Raw genomic sequence first — 6782 nt, 5'->3', positions numbered from 1 at the left:
GGTATTTTCAAAGCAATACTCGAAATCAGGCAACACAAATCTGTGGAGTTGTTGTGTTCACCATATTCACATGTGCCTCATGCCGAGGAAGATGAGGATCCATCCTTGAATCATCTACTTATGGCACACAAACATCCTGAGGTAGCAGCCCAACACATGTATAGCTGTAAGTCTTTATTGACTTCTATGTATCTACTGCACATTAAGATGGTGGAGGAGGTTACCCACATGCTAGATGAGTTCACGGACCCTGATAAAGTCCAGGCTCGGATGCATGAACTTAGGGCACAACCACAACACACCACACCTTTCTTTAAGTTAAACAATTTTGTAGATTTGGGTGACCAGGAACCAAAAAGAGAACCACTCACACCCAACTTCGTTCCACATTATCCACAAGCGTCAGCATCATATGGCTCAGGATATAGGGGAGACGATTCCAGAAACCTAAACTGCTCGGAGTCACCAATCGAGAATTCGACTGGCTGGCGTTTTGGGGAACCATTTGGTGATGAAGGAGAACCCATCACTTGTGATACGGAGGATGAAGGGGGCGAGGTTAACCAGGATATTAACCAAAGCTATGGACAGGAAGAGAAATATACCAACTCCATTTCTATTGATTTGGAGATGGGAATCTCCAAAACATCTCAGTATGAGGTAGGTGAGAGTTCTGGAGTGAAAAAGAAGAAGAAGAAGAAGAAGAAGAAGAAGATGATGAGGGGGCAAGTGGATAGAAATCCTCCATGGATGGCGGAGGAAGGAGGTATGTATCCTAATGGGGATACATACGAGTCATTGTCCAGTTACTTTGACATGACAGATCTCTGTCTCGACACTTCGTCCGATTCAGACTACATACCTACTGGAAGGACCTTCGTTCCGGACGGTGTTCAGAAGACAAGTCGCTGTACCGGATGGACTCCAGGAATGTACGCGGAGGAGAACTATGACGATGAGGAGTAGTGCTCGAGGAAGGAATAATGTAGTATAGGTGGTATTGTAATAGAACGTATTTTTAAATTCCGTGGGCTTGGGCTTTGAGCTAAATAAGTGGTTATATAAATACCACATGTAAAATATGTGTGTAATGTTATGCTACATACAGTGTATATACATAATAAATGTTTGTGTTGGATTTGCTTCTTGATTTCATTGTGTGACTAGTTTTGGGCAATGAGTTGAGCTCAGAAAACATTTGCATGGTGTAATTATGAGTAATCGCTCTTTGTTACAGGACTAGGGGGAACATGGCGTTAGTTGAAACCGAAGATGCTCGAAGAGAGCGGGAGGCGAGAGAAAAGGAGGAAGCAGATGCAGCAACCAGAAGGGATGATGCACCACCACCACCACACCCAATGATGCATCCAGATTTCCAACAATACATGAGAGCAATGGAAGAAGACATGAGGAGGTACCAGGAAAGTCAAAACAAGAACATGCAAGATTTCTTTACCCACGTCATCAACGATAGGGGTAATGAAGGCAAAGGAGTAACCCTATCAGACTTTGAAAATGCAAGACCACTACCTTTTGCATCAACTCCAGAACCAATGGATGCAGAAGACTGGCTCATGGATACAGAAAGGAAGTTGAGGACCGTTGGATGCAACGATGAGGAGAAGATTCGGTATGCCACTTATCTGTTGTCAGGACCAGCGACATCATGGTGGGAGAACCTTGTGGCAGTACACCCTCCAGAAAAGGTGTTCACATGGGAAGAATTCAAGAAGAAGTTCCGGGAAGCTCATGTTCCGGATAGCGTGGTGGAATTAAAGAAGAGGGAGTTTGAAGAGCTTCAACAGAACACTGCACCTATAATGCAGTATGTTCGGGATTTTAACCGTTTGGCTAGGTATGCACCAGAAGAGGTTGACACAGATGAGAAATGAAAGAAGATTTTCATGAAAGGCATGAATCCGTACATGAAGATGCAACTGAGGTTGACAAGGACCGCAGAATTCCAGGAACTGATTGACTCGGCAATCACTTTCGAGGATGACTACAGGCAAGTCCAAGAGGATAGGAGGAAGAGGGCTCGAATCGAGCCAAGGATGTACCCAATTACTAAACCAACACCAGATAGAAGGTTCAAACCATGATACCGGCCTACCAGTAATAAAAACAATCGTGGAGGTCCAAATCAAAACCCCAAATCCCAGATCATCTACAACAACTGTGGGCAGAGGGGACACATCAAAAGGGAGTGTCAGAAACCCAGAATCATATGCTATGGTTGTGGGCATGAGGGACATATGAAGCCAAATTGTGCAAACAAGGCGTCTTGGGGTGGACAAACCTCGGGAGGACGAGGAGGAGGTGGAAATAACAACAACAATAACAACCGCAACAACAAAAACAACAACAACAACAACAACAACAACAACCGCAACAACAACAACAACAACAACAACAACAACAACAACAACAACAACAACAACAAAAACAACAACAACAACAACAACAACAACAACAACAACAACAACAACAACAACAACAACAACAACAACAACAACAACAACAACAACAACAACAACAACAACAACAACAACAACAACAACAACAACAACAACAACAACAACAACAACAACAACAACAACAACAACAACAACAACAACAACAACAACAACAACAACAACAACAACAACAACAACAACAACAACAACAACAACAACAACAACAACAACAACAACAACAACAACAAAAACAACAACAACAACAACAACAACAACAACAACAACAACAACAACAACAACAACAACAACAACAAAAACAACAACAACAACAACAACAGGGGCAAACCGTATGGGAAGCTGAATTGCACAACCTTGGAGCAAGCGGGAGAGTCGGATCAAGCAGTCCTAGGTACGCTCAGTATTGTTACTCACCCCGGCAAAGTCTTATTTGATATTGGGGCAACCACATCATTTCTTACACGGGAGTTTGTGGAAAAGTTTGGGCTTAGATGTTCTAAGTTAGAAACCCCCATAACTGTATTATCTGCGGGGGGAACGATCTTAGTAACCCATGTGAAAGAAGCACAAGTCATCACCATATGTGACTGTGTGTATTTCGTGGATCTGTTCATCATTTCCAAGAAGGATATATCAGTCATCCTAGGGATGGACTGGTTGACAGAGAATGGAGCAGTGATTAACTGTGGAGGCAAAACAGTGTCACTTCGCAATTCCATGGGAGGCCAGATAGTGTTCCAAGGAGACAAGTATACTCAGTTGGAGATAGGATTGGAGCTTAACAGTCTGAAGGAGGTGAAGATTGAAGAAATACATGTAGTAAACGAGTTCCAAGACGTATTTCCCAAGGAACAATGCCACCCGATAGAGAGATAGAGTTTACAATAGACTTAATCCCAGGCACAGCACCAATAGCTCAACCACCATATAAGATGGGGCCAAAGGAGTTAGTGGAAGTGAAAGCTCAGATTGATGAGCTGGAACAAAAGGGATTTATCCAAGAAAGTGTTTCACCATGGGGTACACCCGTGATTTTTGTGGATAAAAGAGATGGAGGTAAAAGAATGTGTGGAGATTATAGGAATCTTAACAATGTAACAATCAAGAATAAGTACCCTTTACCTAGGATACAATATATTTTTGATCAAGTTCAAGGAGCTGGAGTCTTCTCGAAGATAGATTTAAGGTCAGGATACCATCAAATCAAGATCAAAAAGGAAGATGTTCCAAAAACAGCGTTCGTATCAAGGTATGGGCACCATGAATACTTGGTTGTACCATTCGGACTAACAAATGCACCAGCTATTTTCATGAATTTGATGAACAAGATATTCATGAAATACTTGGACAAGTTCGTGATAGTGTTCATCGATGACATTCTAATCTATTCCAAAGATAAAGAAGATCATGCAAAGCATTTGAAGATAGTTTTGCAAGTTTTGAGAGAACATCAGCTATATGCAAAGTTCAGCAAGTGCAAGTTTTAGTTAGATAGTGTTGAATTTCTTGGACATGTCATAACCAAACAAGGAATAGCGGTGAATCCAAGCAAGGTTCAGTCAGTATTGGAATAGAAGTCACCCAAAAATGCTAAAGAAATAAGAGGATGTCTTGGTATGGCAGGCTATTATCGAAGATTCATTGAGGGATTTTCGAAGATTGCAGGACCAATGACCAAGTTACTTAAGAAAAACACCCTATTTGTGTGGACTGATGAGTGTGAAGCGAGTTTTCAAACACTCAAGGAGAAAATAACCACAACACCGGTGTTAGCTGTTCCTGAACCAGGAAAGGATTACACAGTGTATTGTGATGCTTCCAAGAATGGACTTGGAGGTGTTCTAATGCAAGATCGTAAAGTAATAGCTTATGGATCAAGGCAGCTAAAGCCACATGAACATAACTACCTAGTACACGACTTAGAATTGGCGGCAGTTGTGTATGCTCTGAAGAGTTGGAGGCAGTTCCTTTATGGATCCAAATGTGAGCTATACACTGATCACAAAAGTTTGAAATATTTCTTTACTCAAAAGGAATTAAACATGAGAAAGAAGAGATGGTTAGAGTTGATTAAGGACTATGAATTGACAATCAACTGTACACCCGGCAAAGCTAATGTAGTAGCAGATGCTTTAAGTAGAAAGAGTACCGAGAATCGACCTACGGAATGGGAAATTCCAAAAGAACTTCAGAAAGAGCTAGAAGAAGCCCAGATTTTACTTATTCAAGGTGATACATCGGGAAGTATAGCAACCATGAGGATTATGGATGAGATGTATTCGGACTTGAAATATGAGATCATTCGAAAGCAAGTGAATGATCAATTCATCCAAGAAGAAATCAAAAGGATTGGAGAAGGGAAACCATCGGAATTCAATCTCGGAGAGTTTGATTCTCTATACTTTCAGAAGAGAATATGTGTACCGGATGATCCAGAAGTTAAGGCGATCATATTGCAGGAAGCACATGAAACCCCTTATTCAATACATCCGGGAAGTACTAAGATGTATATGGATTTGAAAGAAATGTTCTGGTGGAACAACATGAAGAGAGAGAGATAGCCAAATATGTTTCGGAATGTCATACATGTCAACGAGTGAAAGCAGACCATCAGAGTCCTGCTGGATTACTTAAACCATTAGAGATACCAGAGTGGAAATGGGATGAAATCGGAATGGATTTTGTTACTGGTCTACCAATGACTAGTAAAAGAAAGGATATGATATGGGTAATAGTAGATAGACTTACCAAGAGTGCTCATTTCATAGCCGTAAACCAGAAGGATACTTCTGAAAAGCTTGTGGATATATATGTCAAGGAAATAGTTAGCAAACATGTAGTACGAAAGAAGATAGTCTCAGATCGAGGTTCGATCTTTACATCAGCATTTTGGAAACAACTCCAAGAAGCTTTGGGATCCAAGTTGGATTTCAGCACGGCATATCACCCACAAACGGGAGGCCAAACCGAAAGAACCAATCAAATTTTGGAAGACATGCTTAGAGCTTGTGCTCTAGACTTTGGAGGCTCATGTGAGGATCATCTACCATTAGCAGAATTCTCATACAATAATAGCTATCAGAGTAGCATACAAATGGCACCGTATGAAGCATTGTACGGGAGGAAATATAGATCTCCAATATGTTGGTTTGAAACATGGGAGAACAAGGAGTTTACACCGGATTACATCAAGGAGAGACAAGGAGTCATCGAGGTTATCCGGGATAGACTCAATATAGCTCAGAGTCGACAAAAGAGTTATGCCGACCAGAAAAGAAGAGTTTGGGAACCAAAAGTGGGAGACATGGTATATCTGAAAGTTAGCCCAATGAAAGGAGTCAAGAGGTTCGGAGTAAAAGGAAAGTTAAGTCCTCGATACATAGGACCATTCAAAATACTCAATCAGAATCGAGAAACAACTTTTGAATTGGAATTACCTAAGAAACTAAGTCTGATTCACAATGTGTTTCATGTATCACAACTCCGAAAGTGTTTAAAGGCACCAGATGATCCAGTCTCATATGAAGAACAAGAGTTGCAATCAGACCTAACCTACGTGGAGAAGCCTAAAAAGATATTGCAGATATAATGGAAGAAGTTAAGAAATAGGGCAATCAAATACTGCAAGATTCAATGGCAACGTCATCCTGAACGAGAAGCAACCTGGGAGACGGAAGCGGAGCTCAGGAAGTCTTATCGCGAGATATTCAGGTACCAATCTTAACTTCGGGACAAAATTTCTATTAAGGGGGAGAGGCTGTAATAACCCAGAACATAAGAACAACGAAAGGTAGATTTAGGAATGGGATGTGCATTTCATGGCAAAACGAGGGAAATTTTCGCCCGTTATTGCAACTAAACCTAAGAGGGATCGAGGTTCTCTCTCAATTAAAACTAGGGTTAGGCAAGTTGAGTTATGAATTTTGACATGAACTCTTTTGTATCTTGTTGATTTTTTTGGAATTTTATTTCATTTGACAAGTAATAATGAATTGATAACTCAAGAATAAACAATAAGTAATAGTGAATATGAAAAATGAATTCATAATTAAATAGAACTCATAAATTCAAAAGCCTTTGAATTTAAAATTGAAATATGAATACAACAAACATTTAGAAATAGAATTATTACAAGTATAATTAAGCTCTTAGAGAAACCTTGAGCTTTATTGATATACACACACATACATTGTCTTTACAATATTTTTGAAAGAAGAATTGAATGAAAAATAAATAGAAATAAAAGGAAGATTACATTGTTTGATCCTAAACTAAAATCCTAGACTAATGACTTGGAAGAAATGCTTT

Source organism: Lolium rigidum, chromosome 7, assembly GCF_022539505.1.
Source record: "Lolium rigidum isolate FL_2022 chromosome 7, APGP_CSIRO_Lrig_0.1, whole genome shotgun sequence".
NCBI classification, from domain to species: domain Eukaryota; kingdom Viridiplantae; phylum Streptophyta; class Magnoliopsida; order Poales; family Poaceae; genus Lolium; species Lolium rigidum.
This window is presented reverse-complemented; position numbering follows the sequence as displayed.